The sequence below is a fragment of the Nyctibius grandis genome, chromosome 4 (assembly GCF_013368605.1).
Source record: "Nyctibius grandis isolate bNycGra1 chromosome 4, bNycGra1.pri, whole genome shotgun sequence".
NCBI lineage: Eukaryota > Metazoa > Chordata > Aves > Nyctibiiformes > Nyctibiidae > Nyctibius > Nyctibius grandis.
In genome coordinates, this window is record NC_090661.1 from 38,423,658 (window position 1) to 38,450,525 (window position 26,868).

The 26,868-nt window shown below is 40.8% G+C and overlaps 1 non-coding gene across 1 annotated transcript; it reads left to right on the plus strand.

Annotated features, from left to right (window-relative positions):
• The first annotated feature begins 23,756 nt into the window (after positions 1 to 23,756).
• Positions 23,757 to 23,828, plus strand: TRNAE-CUC (transfer RNA glutamic acid (anticodon CUC)). Its single transcript has one exon. It is a non-coding gene; the product is annotated as a tRNA-Glu (tRNA).
• The last annotated feature ends 3,040 nt before the right edge of the window (positions 23,829 to 26,868 follow it).

Below are 26,868 nucleotides of genomic sequence, written 5' to 3' on the forward strand. Positions count from 1 at the left end.
TGGTTTATAGCCGTTAAAAATGTAAGCTTCTCTGTATAACTATTAGCTTTTCTTTCAGAGTAGCGTAGATTTAGTTGGATTTATTTCTGGGGGGCACAATAATTATTTTATTAACTTTGGACCATTGCAGGAGGGATATAACAGGATTTAGTTTCCTTACTATTGCAATTAGATATTTCTGTGTCTAACATAAACAAACTTGAAAGGCTTGAGAATAAATCTATCATCTTAAAAAATTTATTTTCTAGATATTTTATTTCTGATGCGGTGAACAAAGACTATACTCAGCCATATGACGCTAATGCAGACACAGCTGCAAAATGTGTGAAAGTGAAGGCTTATAAAGTCATTACACTGTTATCATTGATAACCCTGACCTATGACAGACTGCCCAAACATGGATTTCTGTTCTGCATTGAACGTCTTGGTTAGTTATTGCTTGCTCCTTTTTGAGGGGGAGTGCTTTCACACACTACTGCCTAATTGGTCGTCTAACCAAATTCAGGTGGAATAAGCAGGCAAAATTTTCTTGATGCTATATAAAAGAGCCCCTCCAAAACCTTTTCCCATTGAGCATGGACATATAGGTGGAGAAGAGAAGCCTTTTTTTTCCCCCCCTCATTCTTCAGATTCTTCATAACCTAGCACCACCCTATGATCTCTAATTACTGCCAATATATTAACACCTGCTTCTAGCTAGCCTCTTCAGAGCTTCATTTCTTATTTAGTTAAATTTGGAGTAGGCCCCTAATTTCTTTCTTTTTTTTTTGCTGCTCTCCATGCTTGAGGACATCATCTGTGAGCTTATTTTACTGTCTACTCTCAACATGTCCTTTAAACTCTGTTTTACTATGTTGTCTAAAAATGTTTAAAAAAGTTGCTGTTGTTGGGATGATTAACTGTTAAACAATCAGTGTTACTATTTGTTTATACTCTGTGTGGTGTCTGTTTTTTACACCTGGAATGTAAGCTTCATGGGGCAGGCATCTTTTTGTTTGCTATGCTTCCCTACATGACCTAGAATAGTGTGGTACTGCATTTTGACTACAGTTTCCTTGTCATGGAAACAATAGTCATATCAACAAGGACTGAGAATTAGTGTGTTTCTTATAAATGTATGGTTTGTAGGCAAGAATGACTGATGATGATCTTATATACCCTTGCATTGAGAGATAAGGACAGAGTAGCTTATGTCATGACAAGTCGTCTTGTTGCCGCTTGTCTGCGGCAAGCTCCGTTCGCTTGCTGGCTGGCCTGAGGCTATCCGCACCCCAGGGCCATTGAGCACTGACACCAATGTGAGGATGCAACAAATGGCGTTTATTTAACTGCGCAACAGCCTTATATAGTCGTCTTGTCCCGTACGAACTCGCACGATACTTGCACATCCTGCTCCTTTCGCCATGCCTACCTTCCGTTACAGCCCGAGATTTTCCGGTCGCCGTACCCTAATCTACCTACATTTCCCCTGCCCCATGCTTCAAGTCATGCGAAGTAAAGCGTATCGCTGATTCTGGAACCTTGCGTCAAAGCGTAAGCGTAGCTGGCGGATACAACATCCCGAGCCCAGGTTCTCCAGTAAGATTCCCCTGCAACTCCTGAGATGCAAAGCAAAAGCAAGCTAATCATGAGCGCGTTGTTCAAAGCTTTTGTTTCACTCAGCAACGGTCGCCGTTCCTCATCTTTCTTGGCACCCCACCGCTTTACCAGACTCTCTGTACTCTCATGACTCCTCATGTCTGAAGGTCGAGGCTGGTGCTGTTTTGGCTTCCCCCACAGGTACTCCTGCAAAACATAAAGGTAGGACAGCGTACATATTACTTCGGGTTAGGATTTTGTTTTAAATCAGGGCGCAAACAGCGTGTAGGGACCCACTGTATAACATCATCCCGTTTGATGGCGGCATACCCCCTCCCGTGACGTAGCAGCTCCCAACCTGTTTCCCACTCCGCTGTCCCAGGGAACCGAACCTTGACTGGGGGGCCCACTTCTGGCACCCCTGGACCCCAATGTCGCTCAATTGGGGCACGCTCTTGGTCTTCCCGGGCAAAACGATTTAAAGAATAAAGAGCGCGATGTAAAATGTGAGATTGGTAGTTGACAGGAATTACGTCTGGGAATCCTTCCCCCTCCCCAAGAATCTTAATTCTGTGTTTTAGCATCTGATTAGCGTGCTCTACAATGGCCTGCCTGGTAGAATTATACGGAATGCGGTGTTTGAGCTTGGTACCCCACCGCTGACACCACTGACGTGTGGTATGAGCAATAAAACAGGGGCCATTATCAGTTTTGATCTCAACAGGTAGGCCTAGACAAGCGATTGCAAGATTCCAATGTAGCTGAATGGAGCGTGCTGTTTGTTTCCGATGCGGGGTGGCCACAATCATCATACTGTAAGTGTCCACACGCCTCTATAATAGTTCTGATTGGCTTATGCTAAAAAGCTATATCTTGCAGGTGCAGCATTCTTTCTTATTTTTCAACTTCCCCCATATCTTGTTGGTCTCATAGCCAAGGCCCTTGTTCTGTATTATGATTGGCTAGTTCATCACCACCCCATTACCACCCCCTGGACATGCCTGGACAAAGCTCGTTCAGTAGCTTGTTCCCACCATTGTCCCGTGGGAACCCCACAATTCCCCCTTTTTGTTTTTGAACGAGCTATGTCCTATCTCGTCCTTTTTGTTTTTGTTTCTTACTCAAACCCGGTTCCCTGTGTCTCGCAGAGCCCAGTCAGAGAATCCCAGCCTTGGTTACCCATAAATCCTGCTCTCTGTTGTTGAGCCACAAAGGTTGTATTGACCTTTCGTTGCACAGTTTTCTTCAAACATGCAAACAAACAGGGTAACACAAGTAGGATAATGCCTATTATAAACTTTCCCATAAGCAGACTCTATCTACAAAACATGCAGTTTACTTCAGAACATACTGTTATTCTCTATTATTCTAGCTGAAAGGAAAATTACTGACAGGAAAGCTGATTCTGTTTAAAGGTAACACAGATCAGGCCTTTTAGAGCCTACTCTGAGGCCTACTCTTGCTAAACCGTTGCTAAACCATCTGGTACCAATTTCCCCCTTTGGAAGTAGTTAGATTTATTATCTCACTACTTCCATATACTATTCTCAATGATTGCCTCAACACAACCCACGCAGATCCCTATGATAATTATAATCACAACTATATAAACTATTCCCTCTAATAATGTGGCTAACCATCCTTTTAGAGACAATCCACCGTACTCCTGCGCCTGTAGAGACAGAAACATAACCTCGACCCATTAGTAATAGTTCCCCTGGTCCCAACCACTCGTTAGTACCTGGTTCCCTATACCACACTTCGCCTTTGTTTTGCACATAGCTTGCTCCCTGTCGAACTGCCTCCCAATGTATTACAATTGGGGGTCGCTCCTTATCTCCTGCTAAAGTTAAATGGTTAAGTACATAAACAGCTTTTGCAAGTCTCTCAGAAGGTTCAGTCTCCTCTCCCCCTTTTTGGTTTTGCAGAAGCTGTTTCAATGTACTATGAGCAAGTTCCACAATCGCCTGACCTGTAGGCGAATGAGGAATCCCAGTGACATGTGTAATACCCCATAGTTGACAAAATTGACGAAAAATCTATGAACAGTATGCTGGTCCATTATCAGTCTTAAGTTGTTGTGGAACCCCAAGACTTGCAAAGCAAGCAAGTAAATGTCGTTTGACATGACGACCTGTTTCCCCAGTTTGTGCTGTTGCCCATATTACATGTGAAAATGTATCAACAGATACATGAACATATTTGAGCCTTCCAAATTCTGCAATGTGTGTAACATCCATTTGCCACAGTTGCAACGCACTCAGTCCTCGAGGATTTACCCCTATTCCAATTCCCATGCCAATTTTCTGACAACTAGGACAAGCACTAACTAATTCACGTGCTTGTGCCATGGTGAGGTGAAATTGTTTCGCTAACATTTTCGCTGATTGATGAAAGAATTGATGGGATAGGCGCACTTGTTCAAATAAATTTGGTGATATTTGCGTATAGGACACAAGTGTGTCTGCTTTATTATTGCCAATGCTCAAACCTTGATCAAATTGATGACTACGAATGTGAGTGACAAAATAAGGTACCTCTCTGAGGTTTATTGCCTGATGCAATTGTAGCAAAATGGTGTAAAGTCGCATATTTTTCACTGGTCGTATAAAAGCTCTTTCAATTCGATTTACAATGCCTGCTGCATAAAGAGAGTCTGTTACAATATTGACAGGTAAATCCTTCCATTTTACAAAAACCTGATATATCGCAAAAAATTCAAGTGTCTGCAATGAGTCCTCAGTTTGTCCTGAGAATTTACAATGTTTCCATTGTCCATCCTCTTGCCAGGTAATAACTGCTGAATGTGATCGCTTTCCTGCATCAGTAAAAACAGTTAGTCCAGTCACAGGTATCTCTGATCTGATAGGTTTTTCTTCCCAATCCTGTTTTCAAATAAACTGTAGCTTTTTATCTCTTGGCAAATGTGTTAACAATTGTCCAGTAAAGTCCTGTAAGGCCATTTGAAAAAGAGTTGACTGATTTGTTAACCACTGTAGATAGCATCTGAGTCTAGTCTGGTAATGTCTGTAATCCTTTTATGCACTTTGACAAGCAATTGTGCTGTTGCTTCCACTCTGGTACAAATTGTTGTTTTAGGATGAAAAACCAGAGTGTCCACTCGAGCATTGCCTTCTGCAATAAACCCAGGCAAATTAGTATGATTTCTTACATGTAAAACATAAAACAATGCAGTTCGGATTTGAATTTCTTGCCACAGAGCTCGCAGCAATTCAAAAACACACTGATTACATATATGCTCTATAACAGTTCTATCCAATTGCTTTATAATGCCAGCTACATATGCTGAATCAGTAATCAAATTAAAGGGAATGGGAAAATTCTGAAATATTTTTAATACAGCTCGTAATTCTACCACCTGAGGTGAACCCTTTTGTTGTATTACCACAGATTCCCACTTGTCATCAGAACACCAGACAAGGCCCGCCTTGCCTGTGTTCTCAGATCCATCCGTAAAAATGGTAGTTCCATCCACAGGAGTGTCTGCGCACAACACTCCTGTGGCAATTGGAAGTTCCACACTCAATTTTATAACAGGATGGGAGGGCAAGTGGTAAACAACCTGTCCCGAGAAATTCTCCATGGCTGTTTGCAAAGCAAAGCTATTAGCCATACACTACTCAAAATATTGAGCTGCAATAGGAACGGTTAGTGATGCAGGGATCTCTGGCCACAAGCTCCCGACATCGCATCCGACCTTTGATGATAATCTGTGCCAATAGCTCTGCAATCAGGGGAACAGTTTTCTTTGTTCTTAAAGGTAGAAACAACCATTCCAATACATGTAACGAATTTGATCATTCTGAATTCCATTGACCAATTATTGCATATGGAATTTGCCTATCAAACAAAGTGATAATTTGTATTTCCTGATTCAAATCAATACGATGTACAAATTTGGAATGTAGCCTGCTTTCTATTTCTGTAATCAGTTGCTGTACCTCTGAAGTAGTGTGTCGTGGTGCTGTTAAAGTTGTGTCCCTTGCTAACAATTGGAATATAGGCTGCAATTGTGACGACGTAAGCCCCAAGTACGGCCGTAGCCATAACTTGAGCCTTATGTTCCACAGTACCCACTTTTGCACATGCCTTTATCATAGCATTCAAATCTGTTTTTCCAGGTAAAGCTTCAATGATCTTTTGACAATCAGCATTAGCATTATCCCTGTTTGCCACAGGTCCAAGCCTTGGCAGCCGCGCAGGTTAACCCTGCGTGGAAACACCAGTCCTGCGCTCCCTGCGGTTCGGGCTGCGAGTTAACTGCTTAGGCCTGGAACTGGTTGGGAAGATTCATTTGTGTCAGCACACGGTTCCCCCCCCCGCATTCTTTCTCCAGTTTCCCTGTACTCTGCAGCTGGTTGTTATCAGCTGACCTTGAGCATTATACTGAGACCTGCACAGCTTCACAAGATGCCCCAGCTTCCCACAGCAATGACACATCAAAACAGAGTTATCTCTCCCACTCAGCTTCAACTTCTTAAGGCAGTTTTTCTTAAAGTGACCTTCCTGTTCGCATGTATAACAACGATGAACTACCTTAACTGCCACCGCACAAGTTTTTGCTAAATGCTCCATCTGAAATGTGGTGGTTCCTACTTTCTCACAAGCATCCATTAGCTCAGTTAAGGTGGGGTTACGATTTGGCATCCCTGCAACAACTTTCCTGCAGTCCTCACCTGTGTTGTCCTTCGCTAACTGTAGTGGCAATGCTTCTTTTACAATTTTCCAATCTAACAGTTGCCAAATATTTCTCCCCTCAGGACCCGCACCCACAATCACCGGATATGCCCGTGGAATCACAACTCCTTCTAATAACGCATCTCGAATGACCCCTTTCCATTTCACTCCTCCCTCACCTCCCCCCGCTTCCCCTGTATACGCGGGCGGACGCTGACCCTCTCCCTCACCTCCCACATTACCAGATGGACGCAAACCTCCCCCCCTGCCCTGATCTAAAGGTGGAGTAGGGAGTTGTAAAGGAGGTTGAGGTGGCCCTAATACTTGTCCCGAACACAGAGGGGGGTTTTGGGGGAGACATAGTCACGTGTCCCGAGGCGTTGGCTGAACGATGCTGCTGCAATTCCGTCTTTAATTCTTCCAGTCGTCTACCAAGCTCTGTCACATCAAGTTCGTGTCCATTTCGTGATGGTAACAGTCCTTAAGTCCTTGTGACTCTGGTACTGCTGACTCCGTAAATGAATCCGGTAAAGGTGGATACGAAGCAGGTTTACCCTCCTTCTTGTCCTTCTGCTCAGCCTCATCCGTAGAGAGATCAATGAGAGGGAGGGGGTTTCGGAGGGGGTTTCGGCCAAGTCTCCTGTTCAGCGTCTGAATCAATTAGTCCAAATTGAGTTCGTGTTTTAGGGCGCACTACCGGTTCTGATGGATCTGTATCTATTTTACTCGCTCCCCGCTCCTCAGCTTTTTTCGGAGCCGTCCGTACCCACGGTGATAAAGGAGCTGCCACCGGTACAGCCACCGGGGCCGTGGGAGGTGTTGGTCCCGCAAACAGTGAGGGGGTAGTAGGCGCTTGCGGTCCTAAAGCCATAAAAGCTGTATGTGTGACTTCTCTCTCTGCTTTTATTCCTTTTAACGCTTCGCTAACCAGCCTCCATGTAGCAGACAATTTAAAGGCTTCCTTATCACCACTTGACACCGCATTCCAGAGAGAGTCACCAATCTTCTCCCATCAAGGCACTTCAAAGACATCATTAAAGGTTGTAAAATGTCCTTTATCTTTTGCCCAGAACAGTAACTGCTTTAACGCAGCTTCGTCATATTTAATTCCTCTCTCAGAGAGTATATGTTGGAGGAGTTTCACCACTGCCACTTCTGTCTTGGTCAGGGTAGACCCCATGTAAACACGCCCGAGCCGCATCCCAAGTCGCCCAGACCTCCCACGCAGCCCGTAGCAGCCACAAGATAACTCCCCATGTTTTTAATTCTTTGGCAGAACCCGCTGCCATAGCTCGCTCAGCGGGCTTCATCGAGCACCGCTCCCAGGTATTCGGCTGTAAACAATCAGCCGGTCCTGCCACCACCCCCTTCTTTAACGAAGACGGTCCAGACACTGGGCTACGTCTTTCGATTTCACGGAAATCTTAAATTCCCCGCCCAGTAACGAAATCACCTTTATCAAGGTTTCCATGGTTCGCGAACCCACTCCGACCGCCTGTGGTCCGCCAGCACAGCAATCACGTCGGGGTCACCATTTGTTGCCGCTTGTCTGCGGCAAGCTCCGTTCGCTTGCTGGCTGGCCTGAGGCTATCCGCACCCCAGGGCCATAGAGCACTGACACCAATGTGAGGATGCAACAAATGGCGTTTATTTAACTGCGCAACAGCCTTATATAGTCATCTTGTCCCGTACGAACTCGTACGATACTTGCACATCCTGCTCCTTTCGCCACGCCTACCTTCCGTTACAGCCCAAGATTTTCCGGTCGTGTACCCTAATCTACCTACAATATGCCTCCCATGAGAACCTTCAAAACTGACTTCTGCCATGTTCTTATGTTATGGGTAATAATTCAAAGCAGACATATCCTATGTGACCAGTTCTTGAATGCAGATGATATGGCATGGGGAACGGCATTAGACAATAGCAAAGGACCTTCTCCTTGGAGTCCTTCCCACTCAACACAGCACTGAGTTTGATGAGGTATTGTAACACTCAAGTGAGGTTGTCATCGGTGCTGAAGACCGAACCTTAATGGAGAACAGTCAAATGGAGGAAATGGAAAACTAAATATGAGAATGCATAAGAAAAACAATGAAACAAAAAACCCTTTCTACTTAGAGCACTGTGTAGATCCATTGCATCCTTAATCACACCTAATATTTATATTCCATGGAAATTTGTAAAACTCTAAAATGATGATTATAATCCCACTTTGATAGCAAATGGGACTAAACCTCCAGTAGTTCCTTTCAGTCAACATTTCCATGTGTTTATCATTCAAATTATCAGTAATTAGAAAAAAAGAAAGAAGTCTTTTAGAAAAAAGATACAATTTTCTAGTATAACCTACTTGATTTTTTCCCTGAAGTATTACCTGCACATTACCAGACATACTAAATGTGTTTACCATATAATTACTGTTTTTCCAATCAATAAATACTGCTGTTATACTGAAAAACCTCTATGTTTCATTAAAAAAATTCTTTATTTCAATATGTGGGTTTAATAAATTTAATCTTCCAGAGATCATAGAATCATAGAATGTCCTGAGTTGGAAGGGACACACAAGGGTCATTGAGTCCAACTCCTGTCCCAGTATAGGACAACCCCAGAATTCACACCATGTGTCTGAGGGCATTGTCCAAATGTTTCTTGAATGCTGTCAGGCTTGGCGCCATGACTGCTTCCCTGGAGAGCCTGTTCTGGTGCTCCACCACCCTCTGGGTGAAGAACCCTTTCCTAATATCCAACATAAACCTCCCCTGGCATATCTTCCTGCCATTCCCTCGAGTTCTGTCACTGGTCGCCAGGGTGAAGAGGTCAACACCTACTTCTCCACTTCCCCTTGTGAGGAAGTTGTAGACCGCAATGAGGTCTCCCCTCAGTCTTCTCTTCTCCATTATCAAATATCAAAGCATTTCAGTGGTAGAAATTAAGTTATTTATATAACTATACTTTGAAGCTCAAAACAGGTAAGTCGCTTCGTTTCTAAAGATCCCATATTTATGCCTCCTTTGAATGAACATTTTTCAGTGTGATAAAGAGGCTGTGTTTTAGCAGCATACACTGTATCTTTGGTTCTGCAGTTCTGGATTCTTGATTCATATCTGTAGACACCTTAAATATACAGAGCATCAATGCTGAACCATTTTTTTCTGTAGGATATTAATATTTGTTGTCTACAGCAAAGTTAGTTGTAGACTTTAATCTGAAATATTTTCACAGCAAACTAATATAAAGTATGTTTAGTATGAACTTTCAAACTTTGCTTCTGACAAAATGTTGCTCCATTCAATGCAGCAGCAATGCAGTTTGGTCTGCTTGGGTAACTGGAAGTGAAAACTGTTGCATTTTTAAAAATCTTTTAGAAATTCACTCTGCCATCCTGTATCTCAGGATCATATTTCAGACCTTCAGATGTTTTTCTACTCTTTAAAATCCAATTATGTACACAAATATCCAGAATTTTTTTAGCTCATAGTGGGAAGGCAAGAGAGAAACAACAGTTCTACAAGGTTAAAAGCCATGAATGTCCTTTGGAGCCACGAACTGTATTTGTATCCAATACTGTAGCCTATTACCATGAGAAATTCTTCATACTATACTTTTAATCAGCAAAACTTTACGGTGTGTACAGGACTTCTGTACCTTAGCTGCTTATCGTAAAACTGGGCAGTTAACACCTCCTGACTTTTCATCTTTTGTCTGTCTTGCTAGGTGACCAATAACCCTCAGGGAAAGCACATTTTTTATAAGTGTGTAGATTGTTGTTGACACCTTTACTGAGATCATATCAAACGGTCATGAGCAATTATTTGAAACGATTTTTTTCAATAGATAAGAGTTGTGATAAACTGGAAACATTTGTGTTAAGACGACAGACATAATCTATTCATTGTATAATCTGAATCACCAAAGAAATCCCACAATATTCTCTATTACAGAAAAGGAAAAGTTTTTGAATGTATTTTTGTTAAAAATCTTTGGTATATGATCACAAAGGATTTTCTCTGAAGATCATGACAACTGGTATTTTCTCCAAGCTTCTGAATGCTTTTGTAGCAACAAAGAAAATTATACACCTGAAGGTAAAGGGGCACAGTGGACATGGGGTAAAATTTGGCTATAGTCTTAAGTATTCTTTTAACTTCAAGAAATATCACTTTCATATGCCTGTGATATTGATTTAAAATTATTTTAATTTATTCTATTACAAACTAGGAGAAAAAAAACAAGTATTTTTAAAAATGTTCCATATTAAAAAGGGGTTATTTGAATTGACAGAATTAGCTTGAATTAAATCACCAGTATTATAATATTGATTTTATTTCAGTTACCTGAGTATTGGCCTTATTCCTTTAAAACCATGACAGGCACATCAAGATAATAAAAACAATGGACCACTTATTGTTCTTTCGCCTCAGTTGTTTTAATTTCAAGTCTTTTATCAATAGGCATGGTTTTCAGTCCGTTTCTGATACAATGGCTGCAATTAAAAAAAAAGAAATGGAGGCTAAAGTGGACTTCAGTAACTGTTATTCTCATAATAAATCACAAGCATCTTATATCTTAACCATGTCTTGAATTTTCTTAGCAAATGGATTGGGAATTTACCTTTTTTTTTTTTTGACAAACCAGACCAAAATGCAACATTCCTGAAAACACTCGGTAAGCCTCCAAATCTTTTGATGATACCCAGAAACATGGTGTTTCTTGTTTTGTTTTTAGAAGTGGAAAAATAATTATAAAACATATTGTGCTAATAAATCAAAAAAGGTGGTTGAAATAATCTCATAAAATGTTATGACTTAAATAATGCCCTTCATCAGTATTCTTTGTTTAACATTTTATGTTTATTGATAAATGAAGATGCATTTAAATAATTCAAACAAAACATTAGCTGCAAGCAAGGAATTAATAATTGATAGGACTGGAAGGGATTTTTTTCACTTGGGAAATAGATAATATTAGCTTAATGTGGGGTTGTAGGAACAGAGGAAATGTAATGGATCTGCCTGCTTTAAACTGATGATGGTTATTGTGGTCTGAAAGTTGCTACAAAGGCAAAAGCAGGACAGCTCTGTAACTGCAATAGATTTCACTCATAGGAGCTGACAATGCAAATTGTGGTTTGATATGCCAGATTTATACAGGGGAGGGGATCTAATAAGCTTAACATATGTGAAAGGAAAAAATAAATGCTATTAAACTTAAGTCTGAAAATTTTAAAAGGACAAAAACACAACAGTTGTGGTGTCTAAAAATATTTGGATTTTTTTCCTCCCAGTCTCCTCTTTTATAAGTATCTTCATTCATAGTTTCCTTTAAGTCAGGGAACCACAACTGAGGATACTGTAACACAGAAGCCAATGCATTCTTGAGGATTCTCAGAGGAAGACCATTTAGTCTAGAAACACTCATCGTAAGGTTTTATTTAGATTTGCCTGTAAAGAAGCCAAACTCTTCCAGCTGTGCATTTGAACATGCCAGCCTCTACTGTGGAGATGTAGAAAAACAGCTTTGTCAGATAATCTGTTAGGAGGGAAATTTCTGTTGGTGATCCTCAGGTTGTGTCTGGTGATAGCAAAAACCACAAAATTACTCTGAGATCAGTTGTGCAACTCCCATTTCCATTTGCTTTTGGGGATATTCAGTTCATAGTGATCTGAAAGTCTATCAAATGACTTTTCCATTTTTGTATGGTATTTATAAATCTACAATCCAGATGTTCATACTACGCTCTAGCATCCAGAATTTTGCAATTGCACATCTAACCAACATTTGACTTTATTAGTTTGATATGCAGGACAAAGTTCAAAATAAATAAAATAAAAAAGAAAAACTGTAGCATAAATCTATAATAATTTCATAGATGTTCTTGGTCCAACTGCCTAAGATTATAATCAGATATTTTATTACACAATTAGAAAATTAATGTTCTTCTAATCAAAGATCTTTTAGACAGTCATAAACAAGAATATCAAAAACTGTAATCTGATCTGAAAACCAATAGCATTTTAAAACCATAGATTTTAAAATTAAGTTCAAAAGATCATAACATTATCGTACTTGGCCCCAACTACTAGAAATCGCTGTTCTGATATCAGGGATTTTTACTTAAAGATAGTGCTAGAATAACCAAACACTTCTAATAAAAACATCAAATAGAACACTCTTCATTACTTAAATTGGTTGTGTCTTGTGTCATCACTTATGAAAAATGTGCCATATTACTGAAAATGAACAGTTGTGTTTTCTACCTATTTTTCACAGGGGTAAATGGTTATAAAGGGATCAAGGCAGTGAAGAATCAAGTTCTGTGTCTCTAGTTATGTGTGCCAAGTTCATACCTGAGCATCTCCCAGAATAGGTTTTCTTAAGCAGACAGATTGTAAGCCTGCACAAAATTGATTTCAGAAATGCAAATGGGAGAAAGCAGCTTTGTTTTCCAGCCATTGCAACACTCGATGTGACATTTAGATAGACTTGCTTGCATTGACAGTAGGCACATATGTCTACTATTTTGTTTTAAAATATATGTATTGCTTTTAATAACAACATTACAGCTGTTCACAAAATGACGCCTCTAGACAGAAGCACTACAATGAAAAGAGAGTATCAACAGAAGGAATGTATCTGCATGCAACTCTTACAGTTGCCAAGAAATGAAGATATAACATATGGTCACTTTGTAAAGGTGAGCTGAACAAAAAACAAGCAGCAACCTAGCCAATTTTTATCATTTGAATTCTCCTGTTCAAAACCCAATTTAGTTTCTTATGACTCTTGCTAATTTGAATGATATATTTATTAAAATGTGAAACAGCCAGCCCTGCAACTGGGAAAACAATTTAAAAATAAATTCGTGGAATGGTACATTGCCAATTTTTCACTTGTCTAGAGCTGTTTTTTAAAAATTAATGTATAATTTTGCAGCAGAAGAATCGAATGCTATTAACAGCTTGCTAGCGTGAAGAGAGGAAGTTGTAACTTATATTAAATATTCCACTGTTGATATGCCTGTGAATGTCTTCCCTTGATTTATCTGTTTATTGAACTGCCTTGGAAGGGCCACTCCTCATAGGAATGCATGGGGGAATGTTAACATAACCCAAGTCTCTTTGATAATCTTTCTGTACATCACCCAGAAAATGACAAGATTTAGGAAAAAAGTGATGAGCTTGGAAATGTTTAATTTCCCACTGTAACAATTTATAAGCTCTGTAGGGAAAGTGTGGACTCCAGAGAAGCTGCTGTTTTAGGTAACGTTACTGCGTTTATACCTGAATAACCAAAAAAAATTCAGAGTTGCGTGGGTTTCTTTCATCAACGGAAAAAAAATTAGATCCTTAATATAATTCTGTTTACTGATAATGAACATATACATCTCTGGCTTCCTGGATGCCTGAAGAAAACAACTGGAAGGAAGCTTTTTTTGCTTACAGCACTATATCCAAAGCTGCTCTTTACTTTTTTTTTTTGCTATTTCAGATCTTTTTGCAGATACATTCTACAGCCCCTTTTGGGCATGGTATTTTCTCAACATTTCCTCTCTGATTGTCTAACTTTCAATTTCCCACTTGTCCACAAAGGCAGAAACGTTTACAAACAGTAGCCTACACTTACATATGTGATGCTTGGGATTATGAAATATCTCAATCTTAGAACAGAAGACATTACTTTTCCAACTCCCCTGTTTAAGATGTTTGTTATTTAAGGTAAGTCACACAAAGAAGTTACAGTTACTCGCTTTATTTCCAATGCATTTCAGCTCTGACTTTACCAAGAATATTTATGTGAGTAACAACATATTGCAAGATTGTTTAATCCAAGCTAAGAGTGTAGAGTGTTCCTTAGCAAGATCCAGCCCTCTTATTAGGCCAGCACAGACAGCTTCAAGAACTCCCTCTGTCTTCAATGCACCTGAATTCTCACTTCTTAGTTTCTTTAACCCAGAAGGTTCGATGAGAAAAACAAAGGAATGAGAAAAACAAATTATGTGTATAATTTTTCAATATGCTCATTTCTTCTCTGATTTATTTGCTGTATCCATATTAATTCTCTGCAAAGGATTTATTCCTAAAGTATAGTAGAAGTATTGAGGAAGCATTTAGGCTCATGCTGTCATAAAGAACTAGAAGACCTGGGCATCCCAGATCCCTAGCAACACTGTCGCAGCCAGTACTGTCTGTACAAGTATCTTGAGGAGAAATATTAACTTATCACATTTAACTGGAAAGAAATCTATCAGGCAGGAAAAATAATTGTCACTGCAGCTCTGACATAGTCCTGATGAAAAGTGGAACTTGTGAGAGAGACAAAAATGCCAGTTTGCCTCTCAGAGCAGCTACGCACTTTCATGGAACAATTCAATGGCTGTGGCAGGGGTTTCTGCCCCAGCTATTGTAGCTGTTTCAGACTCTAAAGTCAATACCTGTGTAAAGCTCCAGGTCATCACACTAGCTGCTGGTCAGAGTAAGAATAAGATTTTTTTTTAAGACTGCTAACTTTTGCATCTGGGTCAATAGCACAGAGCAGTGGAAGGGTTGAGAGAAGATCAGCACTCACTAATTAGGGCGGTGCTCAGCTATTCCCATCTAAGAAGCATCTTTTGGCTTAGGATAGATGTTATGGGGAATATCAAACAAAATATCCAGCAGTGCAATTTTTTGGTTGATCAGGTAGCCACCACATGTTCAGACAGTTCTGCAGGGAAATCAAGTACCACACCAGTTCCCCCACACACACTGCACAGAGTACAATGAGACCCTCTCAAAATCTTTCTAGAAGAGAGCTTCAATTTAATTCACTGCTTTTCATACTTATAGGTTGAAGGAGTTTGCTTTTACACTGGTAAATTCCAAATATTAAACTGAACCCGTAGTAGTGTCAGTCTGTTTTCTAAGAATGTGACACATGGAGTCCACTGCACAGCCATTGTAAGCGTAGCTCATGTTAACCCACAGTATCACCACTTTCAAACCCATCCACCCAAGTACAGTCACTGAAGTTAATGTACATCTGGTAAGTAGGGGGGAATGATGAGTCAGCCCTTTCTCTTTATGATAACAGGAAAAATAGCTCATGTAATGCAACACTGTACATTGATCCTTTTTGATCAAGGGAAAAAGATTTTGCAGAGCCGTCAGATTGTCACCGAAATCGGGAATAAAACCTCTTAACACCAATGTAGCATTAAGAAGCAGGCACACCTTTATTGCAGCTGGGCGGCACGAGGAGGTAGTCCCTCCAAAAACCGTGCGCGCCTCCCTTGAGAAATCATTCTGTATTTATGTAGTAAAATGTTACATATTCCATGAATTCTTATACATATGCATAACTTTTCCGCGAAAAGGTGGTCTTTATTATAATGAGTTCCGAGAAATCATTTCCATAGTCTCCGCCTTTAACTCCTCCTGGTTGCGCATGCGTATTTTCTTCTGGTGGTCGTGGGCCGGGGTCTCTGCGATGAAGGCCGTATGTCTTCCTCGCTGTGCACTTTTCACCTCTCCTTCTTGCGCAGGCGTATTAACACCTTGGCTCTTGGTCAATCCTCAAGACCAGTTCTAGCTAGTTCTAAAGCAGGAAGTCCAGGCAACCTTATTGTATTCAACTACTGTCCATGACGGTCTCTTAGGTCCAGTAAGTCACCTAATGGGATTTCCACGGTAACCTGTTAAAATTTAACATCCTATGGCTAACTCTGCAGACTCTATAGCAAACACAGTACCCCTTTTTCCCAGTATACCTATCTTATTAAACTTATCATCTTATGATTAAAAAAATTCTTAAGTATTAGTAACATTTCCCCCCTTTGAAAGTTTTGAAAATCACTTCAAGACTTTCACTTCTATTTCTGAAATTTATCTAGTAATACAACTTATTTCATGTTGTTGGTGGGAGCCTTTAGAACATATTTTCATAATCTTCATCTTGTGGATTTTGTGGTCTGGTTACTGCCTGAATGATCATCTGGTTGAAAGCAGTTCTGCTGTTTATTTGTCTCTTCAGACAATAATAGACCAGAAAAATAGTCATAAAGACTATTAGTAAAACTAATGCAGTGTTTATCAGCGATTTGACCCATGAACTCAAGTTCCATCCTAATCCACTAAAAATTTTGTCCAACCAGCTTTCTTTCATGTCTTCTTGAAGTTCATGAGTGTCAGTTTTTATTTTTTCCAGTAAATCTAAATCATGTTCTACATCCTGAGTTACGTTAGGAATATGTATGCAGCAATGATCCACTCTGTCTTTCAGGAATCCACAGACCCCATGTTCTTTAAGTAAAATCATATCTAATGCCAGCCTATTCTGCAAAGTCATTCTAGATGTTGCCTGTAGTTGAAGATTCATGTCTCTGAACCCTTTCCTGGTCACATTTGCCAACCTCTCAACTTGCCCTGTTAATCGATATATCCAATCTCTATTCCTGTAGGATGATAGAGGTGTTAACAAGGATTCTAAGAACCAGCTCACTCTTACTCCGGCTGAGGGTTCATTCCATTCATTATCACCTTCTGATCTTTTTACACGTTTTAGCTTCAGAGTTTCAAATTCGCCTTTGAAAGGAGATTTTTTCCAAATTTGGCATAATGTTGGCATACCTAATGTTATCTGTTTCACTTTTCCATCCATAGGTAAGTGAGTGGTCCAAGTTCCATCACTCATTGCCCAGACTAAATGTCCTGGACTTTGAATTGTCTCTTTTCCACAATTGAATTGTTTGCCCCTAGGTATAGTATATTTGTCAGTTAGTGGAAGGTCATTCTTAAGGCCTCGACACAGACATCCATATTTTAAGGCTGCTGCCAACGGGCGAACTTTCTGGATTGCCCAATCTATCGTGTTACAATTGTAAATTTTTTTGCAGTTCCACCAGGGTACAGAATTTTCCTTTTCCCGAACTGAGCTTCCCTTATTATCTACTGAGGGCCATGTTGTGAAGATTGTTCCGTCCCAGACAAAACACCAGGAGGTGTTTGCCATATATTGAAATTGAGATAGTATGGTCATGGACCAGACAGAATCCCAAATCATTCCTTTCTCTTGTTGTGTTTGTGTTTGGTCAATCTTTTCACATTTTGTTTTTGTTATCCATGTGGTGGTGTTTTTCTGTTCCATTTTAGGGTAATAACACCATCCCCTATGTCCTGGACCTTCATATAATCCAGGTTGGGCCACGAATCGTCCCTTACATTCCCAACTGGTTGTAGATACTGGCATTCCTTCCCCAGTTTTAACATACTCCAATTCCCATGTTTCTTTAAGTTCCTGTTTACACCTCATTGTTCTATTATTGAATTCCAAGTTAGTCAAATTCAAAGTTAAGATTCCCCATGGAATTGGCTCACCCACTGCCCTTGGTATTGGTAAACAAGCTGTAATCTGTGACACATTTTGCAAATTGGCAAATTCCTTGATCAATCCTATCATTAAATTTTCTTCTGGATTTTTTCTTGGAAGATAAATTACCTGATCTGTTCCTGTCTGAGGGTCTGTGTTTCCATATCCTTTTGTCACACCATTTCCAATTTTTGTCTCTAACCTGGCTCCCACTAACAAAAATCCCTGAATCAATATCATTTCAAGCTGATACTGGAAATTAGACATGTTTCAGAATCAATTTCGATGTTTTGTCGTCCCTGTTAACAATTTTCCAAACTGGTGGGGCTTTCTTCACTCTGGTGTAACGTATCCACGCGTCTGCTTCTGCAATCTTTATAGCAGTAAATGTGGTTAGCAACACCTGGAAAGGTCCTTTCCAACGTTCCTTCAGAGGTTCAGAGGTCCATGTCTTTACGTATACGTAATCTCCTGGTTGGAAATCATGAACAGGATTTTCCAAAGACAATGGTCTGTTCCACACTATCACTCTCCGAAGTACGGTTAGAGTTTTTCCTAGAGAAAGCAAATAATTACATACATCCTGTTTTCCTTTTAAATGCATGTTTACGTTTGGTTCAGGAGATTCATAAGGTTTCCCATACAACAGTTCGTATGGACTGATTAATGTTTCACCTTTTGGTTGAACCCGTATTCGTAACAAGGCTAGCGGGAGGGCCTGAGGCCATTTCAGATTGGCTTCCTGACATATTTTACTGATTTGTCTTTTGATTGTTTGATTCATTCTTTCTACTTTTCCACTAGATTGTGGTCTCCAGGGTGTATGTAAATCCCAAGTGATTCCCAACACCTTACTGACATTTTGCACTACCTCTGCAATAAAATGTGGACCCCTGTCTGAAGAAATTCCAATTGGTACCCCAAATCTTGGAATAACTTCTTGTAACAACCATTTGATTACCTCTTTAGCTTGATTAGTCCGACAGGGAAAGGCTTCTGGCCATCCTGAAAAAGTATCAACCCCTACCAGAATGTACCGAAACCCATTTTGTCTAGGTAATTCTGAAAAATCAATTTGCCAATAGTCTCCTGGTTCCATACCTGATTTTAATATCCCCATCGGAAGTTTCTTTTTTATCAATGGATTGTTTTTCAGACAGATTTCGCATTTAGCGATCACCATTTTTGCCATTTCTAGCATTTTTACTGATACTAGGTGTCTCTTTAAGTAAGTTACTAAGGCTTCTGCTCCCCAATGAGATTCCTTGTGTTTCGTCTGTATTATTTCCCTCATTAAAAGTGGGGGAATCACTATCTGACCTGTTGTGGTTACCCACCATCCAGCTAAATTTTTCTTTGCCTTCAGTAAATTTGCTAACTTGTCATCCTCCTGTGAATACCTAGGTTTTTCTCTGGGTAGGGTAATAGTTTTAGTAGGAACTATTGCCATCAGAAAGGCATCTTTCTTTGCTACTCTTTTAGCCGTTCTGTCAGCCAATTTATTTCCTGTTATTTCTTTTGAATTTCCAGTTTGGTGGGCTTTACAGTGCATGATTGCAACCTTAGTTGGTTTCTGGACTGCTTGTATTAGTTTCAGAATTTCTTCTTTGTATTTTATGTTTGTTCCTTGGGAGGATAGTAATCCTCTTTCTTTCCACAGAATTCCATGAACGTGTACTACACCAAAAGCATACTTTGAATCAGTCCAGATATTTACTTTCTTTTCTTTGCTCAATTCCAATGCTCTTGTTAGAGCTATTAATTCTGCCTTTTGAGCAGAGCTTGTGCAAGGTAAGGAATCTGCTTCTACAACAGTGTTTTCAGTTGTCACCGCATATCCTGCGTATCGAATTCCACTCTCCACAAAGCTGCTGCCATCTGTATACAACTCCCAGTCAGGATCCTCCAATGGTGTATCCTGCAAATCTTCCCGACTGGAGTATACATACTCGATGGTGGTCAGACAGTCATGTTCCAGTTGTCTTTCTTCCTGTACAGAGCTCAAAAAGACAGCAGGATTGGTCAGGTTAGTAGTTTTTAGAATTACATCATCTTGTTCGGTTAAGATCACTTGATATTTCATCATTCTGCTAGGGGATAACCAATGACCCCCCTTTTGTTCCAAAACGGTAATTACCATATGTGGTACATATACCGTTATCATTCTCCCCAAAGTCAATTTTCGGGCTTCTTGTATGAGCAGTACCGTGGCTGCAACTGCTCAAAGGCAACTTGGCCATCCTTTACTTACAGTGTCCAGTTGTTTGGAGAAGTATCCTACCGGTCTCTTCCAGCTTCCCATTCTCTGAGTTAACACTCCTAGTGCAAGATGTTGTCTTTCATGCACAAACAGTTGGAAGTCCTTAGTCAAATCTGGGAGTCCTAGTGCTGGTGCAGTCATCAGGGCTCGTTTTAAATCCTGAAAGGCTTTCTGTTGTTCTGGGCCCCAGACAAACGGTGTGACTTTCTGGGCTTCATACAGCGGCTTTGCTATCAGTCCATAGTTCAGTATCCAGAGGCGGCACCACCCGGTCATTCCTAGAAAAGCTCTCAGTTCATGCACATTCTTAGGTTCAGGTATACCACAGATTGCCTCTTTACGCCCTGTTCCTAATTGTCTCTGTCCTTGGGTAATCTCGAATCCCAAATAGATTACAGTCTGTTTCGCTATTTGAGCTTTATTTCTAGATACTTTGTACCCACTTAGTCCCAGAAAATTTAAAAGGTCAATGGTTACCTTTACACAGGCCGGTCTTGTCTCTGTAGCAATGAGAATGTCATCCACATACTGCAAAAGTAAATGTCCAGGCTTTAATTCTGGATCACTTTGTTTCCATTGTTCAAGTTCTTTTGCCAGCTGATTACCGAAGATTGTTGGACTGTTTTTAAATCCTTGTGGTAACCTTGTCCATGTCAGCTGCATCTTTCGTCCTGTCTGCGGTTTTTCCCATTCAAAAGCAAACAGCTTTCGACTCCCCTTCTCCAGGGGTATGCAAAAGAAAGCATCTTTCAAATCAAGCACTGTAAACCACAGGTAATTTTCTCTTAATGCGGTTAAGAGTGTGTATGGATTTGCCACCACAGGATGTATATCCTTAGTCAATTGGTTTATTGCCCTTAAATCCTGAACTAATCTATATTCACCTGAAGGTTTCCTTACTGGTAGAATTGGGGTGTTATATTCTGACTCACATTCTTCTAAAATTCCATATTTCAAGAATTTGTCTATTGTTCCTTTAATTCCCTGTCTTATCTCTGGTTTAATTGGATATTGTTTAATCCTTACCGGTTTCACTTGATCCTTTAATTCAATTCTTACAGGTTGTGCTAATTTAGATTTTCCACGTATGTCTGTATTCCAGACTATTGGTATAACAGCATCATCTACTTCTTTGGGTATTTCTGATTCTTTTATTCTTTCTTGTATCATCAGTATTTCCCCTGTCTTTGACTCCGGAATTTTCAGAAAAACTTTACCTTTCTCAAAAGCAATTTGTGCATTTAATTTAGATAGCAAATCCCTTCCTAACAACGGTATCGGACAGTCTGGTATATACAAAAATTCGTGTGTGATTACCTTGTTACCAAATTTTAAGTCTAAGGGTTGTAAGAACGGCCTGTTTTCCTCTTTCCCTGTGGCACCAATTATTTTTGCAGATTTATTTCCCAGTTTTCCTTTACAGACATTTAGAACAGAATATGTTGCTCCAGTATCCACCAAGAATTTAACTCCTTCATTTCCCAGCCTAATCATAACCAGAGGTTCAGCTGGGTTCCCCTCCGGTCCTCCTCAGTCATCTAAAGTCATCATTCTTCTTGCCTCTTTTTGATCTGCCTCCTGTCTTTTATTGGGACACTCTCTTTTCCAGTGTCCCTCCTCCTTACAATACGCACATTGATTGATCCCCAGAGTATTTGTTCCTCGTTCTCCAAAATTTCTAAAGCCTCCTCTTCCCCTCGCCCAGCCTCTGCCTCTAGCAACATTTCCTGTCAATGCAGCTATAAGACTGCTTTCCTTAATTCTCTCTCTCTTTTCTTTTCTCGGTTCCTCGTCCTTTTCTCGGTTGTTATATACCTTCCAGGCAGTTTCAAGCATTTTATTTAAATTCCTGGAATCCTCCCCCTCCAATTTTTGCAGTTTTCTTTTTATATCTGGGGCTGATTGCCCCATAAATATTAAAGCCAATTGTTGTTGTTCTGCTTCTGTTTCCAATTTCAAATCCGTATACTTTCTAGCTGATTCTTTTAGTCTCTCTAGGAACACTGAAGGTGATTCATTTTTGTCTTGTTTTACCTCATATAATTTAGACCAATTTAATGCTCTTGGCATTGCATGTTTCACTCCGTACAGCACCCATTTTTGGTACTGGGTTAATTTTCTTCTATGCTCTCTTATATTTGGGTCCCATTGAGGGTCCCCTGCAGGAAAATTTTGTTCCAGTGTTCCAGTAAGCATATCGTTTATGAGTGCAGCTTCTGCTTGTGCTTTTCCAGTTTTTAACACCATCTGCTTTTCCGTACTATCCAGTAAATTATCCAATATCACTTGTATATCATTCCAATCAGGATCCTGTGTCCTAACAATTGTTTCAACTACCCTTCCTACCCTCTCCGGATCCTCCCTATATGTTCCTGCTGCCTGTTTCCATGCCATCAAATCCATTACAGAAAATGGCACTTTTACATATACCGGCCCTTGTGGTCCCACTCCTTGTCTCAAAGGAGCTACTATCTGGGTTGGTTTCACTGTCCTATCTTTAGGATTTTTCATTACTAAGGGAGCCATTAATCTAGATTGTTGTCTAGTTCTCTGGGCAACTGGTGAATAAACTCCCGACAAACCTTCTCCAGGATCTTCCTCCTCTCTCTCTGTACTATCAGGTTCGACTACCCTTGGTATAAACCCATCTACTCTCCTCTCCGGGGGTGCTATTTCCAAATCTAATTCCACTTCATCTTCCCTAGGTGCAACACATCTAATACATCTCCTACCAATGTCACAAGCGGAACAACAACTCTTTTTCTTATTTTCTTCTGAGGCAAGCGTCATTACCAAATTGTCCCGGCTAATCAATTTACATTCATCTTGCCAATCAGTTCGTTGTCTCAGATAAAAGAACAAATCCACATATGGTACTTCATTCCACTTTCCTTCCCTTCGGCAAAACAGCATTAATTGTAGTATAGTATTATATTTCAGCGTTCCATTTCTTGGCCACCTTTCCTGATCTTCTAAAACATACAATGGCCACCAATTATTACAATACTCTATCATTTGATTTTTACGCAAATCCTCATGTATTTCCCCCCAATGTGACAACAAACATCCTAACGGTGAAGTTTTTGGTACCTTTTCCTCTCCTGTTAAACTCCCTACACTTTTGCTCTTAAACAGTTTTAACTTTGCAAGTCCTGATGCCATTTTACTGATCTTTTTATTTATTTAAAACACAAATCAAACGCTTCGTCCGTCTCCGACCAAGCCCCTCGCGGGACGTTGGAACTGCGGATCGGGACTCCGCACTCGTTTCGTGCTCAAGTGCACGTCTCAGACACACACCAATCACACACTTATACACCTGATAGAAACCAACAGATTTCAAATGTTTAAGCAATCAGATACCAAAGATCTAATTCAACAACAATTAAACAAAACATGTAACCCGAACCAGAACCAGATGTCCAACCCTGCAATAACTTTCGTTTATGACTGACGGGCAGACTACCAAATGTCTAATTCAGCGGCAGCTGAATAGACCCAGGACGGGCGCCCTATACCCCAACCCTGCGAAGCTTTCGCCGCGTCTTACGGGCAGGTTATCCAGAACCAGACTAGGATTTTGAAGGATGTGCCTTACCTCTCCAGGGGACGTTGCGAGGAGCTGTTGTGAGTCGAGGGTGATGCTTCCCCTCCGAGAATCCCTCGGCGCCGGCTGGAGTCGGATCAACACTCGATCTCCTTCAGTCTCGCTCGCAAGGTCCCATCTGGGTTGCCAAAACTGTCACCGAAATCGGGAATAAAACCTCTTAACACCAATGTAGCATTAAGAAGCAGGCACACCTTTATTGCAGCTGGGCGGCACGAGGAGGTAGTCCCTCCAAAAACCGTGCGTGCCTCCCTTGAAATCCTGTCCCTGGTGGTCTAGTGGTTAGGATTCGGCGCTCTCACCGCCGCGGCCCGGGTTCGATTCCCGGTCAGGGAACCAAAATGTTACTAATACTTAAGAATTTTTTTAATCATAAGATGATAAGTTTAATAAGATAGGTATACTGGGAAAAAGGGGTACTGTGTTTGCTATAGAGTCTGCAGAGTTAGCCATAGGATGTTAAATTTTAACAGGTTACCGTGGAAATCCCATTAGGTGACTTACTGGACCTAAGAGACCGTCATGGACAGTAGTTGAATACAATAAGGTTGCCTGGACTTCCTGCTTTAGAACTAGCTAGAACTGGTCTTGAGGATTGACCAAGAGCCAAGGTGTTAATACGCCTGCGCAAGAAGGAGAGGTGAAAAGTGCACAGCGAGGAAGACATACGGCCTTCATCGCAGAGACCCCGGCCCACGACCACCAGAAGAAAATACGCATGCGCAACCAGGAGGAGTTAAAGGCGGAGACTATGGAAATGATTTCTCGGAACTCATTATAATAAAGACCACCTTTTCGCGGAAAAGTTATGCATATGTATAAGAATTCATGGAATATGTAACATTTTACTACATAAATACAGAATGATTTCTCAAGGGAGGCGCGCACGGTTTTTGGAGGGACTACCTCCTCGTGCCGCCCAGCTGCAATAAAGGTGTGCCTGCTTCTTAATGCTACATTGGTGTTAAGAGGTTTTATTCCCGATTTCGGTGACAAGATCATCAGGTAAAGAGGTGAGTGTATATCTCTGTACAGCTATGATAAGGCAGTCCCTTGTGCATTCGATTCTGTTCTAATCACTCCAGTGCTCCAAAATATAGACAAATAAAAGTGAGTGTAGTGAAAGCTAAATAAATAAAAGTAATATTGAAAGCTGTGATCTCAATTTAAGAAAAGCTGGATGAAATAATGCATTGCCTCAACTGAGGATGAAATGATAACATGATAACTATCTTTCCATTTCTAAAGATTGTTTGGGTTGAAAAAAAATATTTGTGGGGTTGAAAGGCTATATGAGGAAAAGATGACAAATTTTAGTAAGGGTAAATTTTTGCTGAATATCAGAAAAGACTTGCTTAGCTTTCCATAGGCTGTGAAAGATTTTCTCATGGGAAATGGAGAAAGTCTGGAACTTTTTACAACAAACCTGAATAAAGCAGAGAAAGATTTACTGCAGTGCTGCAGGTGTGACCATCTTTTAGTTCTAATTCCCTTTTTTTTGTGTTACAAAATATCCTTTTGGGCATCCAAGTTATACCGGGCACATGCAACTTAAGCTACTTTATGGTAGCTTCGTATAGTATTTTCCTTATTCTTATTTACGTTTTTTTTTAAACTTCTCCTGGCAGGTATTTTTTGACTACAACTTTTTCTATTGGAATGTTTCAGTCCTGGAAAAATGAAAGGACGTAAAAAGTATTTCATGTTCATTTAGAAAAAGAAAGAGTTGAAAAGGTATTTTTGATAAGGATGACGATTTGTTGGAATGGAATATTTTGATAACATGTTTTAAAATTTTTTTCCATTTATGCTAGTCGATTTAAACTTAATTAAATCTCAGTAGAAATGAAAGATTTCAACAGAATATCTCATTCTGAAAATTGAAACCTGATTTTTTTCCCTCAGAATTTATATTTAGAGATACTTTGAGTTCTTTTCTTTACATTCTGTCTAATTTAGGTGCTACCTCTGAACTTGTAAAGCTTCCCAGGAAACATTGCTAGGCCACTCTCCATCACCTTTGCTAAGTCGTGGGCAACAGGAGAGGTGCCTGAGGACTGGAGGAAAGCGAATGTCACTCCAGTCTTCAAAAAGGGCAAGAAGGAGGACCCAGGTAACTATAGACCGATCAGCATCACCTCCATCCCCGGAAAGGTAATGGATCAACTTGTCCTTGGTGCTGTCTCTAGGCACATCAAGGATAGGGGGATCATTAGGGGCACTCAGCATGGCTTCACCAAGGGGAAGTCATGCTTAACCAACTTGATAGCCTTTTATGAGGACATAACCCGGTGGATAGATGATGGTAAAGCTGTGGATGTGGTCTATCTCGATTTCAGTAAAGCGTTTGACACAGTCTCCCACAGCATCCTCGCAGCTAAACTGAGGAAGTGTGGTCTGGATGATTGGGTAGTGAGGTGGATTGTGAACTGGCTGAAGGAAAGAAGCCAGAGAGTGGTAGTCAATGGGACAGAGTCCAGTTGGAGGCCTGTGTCTAGCGGAGTCCCTCAAGGGTCGGTACTGGGACCAGTACTATTCAATATATTCATTAATGACTTGGATGAGGGAATAGAGTGCACTGTCAGCAAGTTCGCTGATGACACAAAACTGGGAGGAGTGGCTTACACAACGGAAGGCTGTGCTGCCATTCAGAGAGACCTGGACAGGCTGGAGAGTTGGGCGGGGAGAAATTTAATGAAATATAACAAGGGCAAGTGTAGAGTCCTGCATCTGAGCAAGAACAACTCCATGTACCAGTACAAGTTGGGGGCAGACCTGTTGGAGAGCAGCGTAGGGGAAAGGGACCTGGGGGTCCTAGTGGACAGCAGGATGACCATGAGGCAGCAATGTGCCCTTGTGGCCAAGAAGGCCAATGGCATCCTGGGGTGTATTAGAAGGGGTGTGGTTAGTAGGTCAAGAGAGGTTCTCCTCCCCCTCTACTCTGCCCTGGTGAGGCCGCATCTGGAGTATTGTGTCCAGTTCTGGGCCCCTCAGTTCAAGAAGGACAGGGAACTGCTAGAGAGATTCCAGCACAGAGCCACAAAGATGATTAAGGGGGTGGAACATCTCCCTTATGAGGAGAGGCTGAGGAAGCTGGGTCTCTTTAGCTTGGAGAAGAGGAGACTGAGGGGTGACCTCATTAATGTTTATAAATATGTAAAGGGCGAGTGTCATGAGGATGGAACCAGGCTCTTCTCAGTGACATCCCTTGACAGGACAAGGGGCAATGGGTGCAAGCTGGAACACAGGAGGTTCCACATAAATATGAGGAAAAACTTCTTTACGGTGAGGGTAACTGAACACTGGAACAGGCTGCCCAGAGAGGTTGTGGAGTCTCCTTCTCTGGAGACATTCAAAACCCGCCTGGACGCGTTCC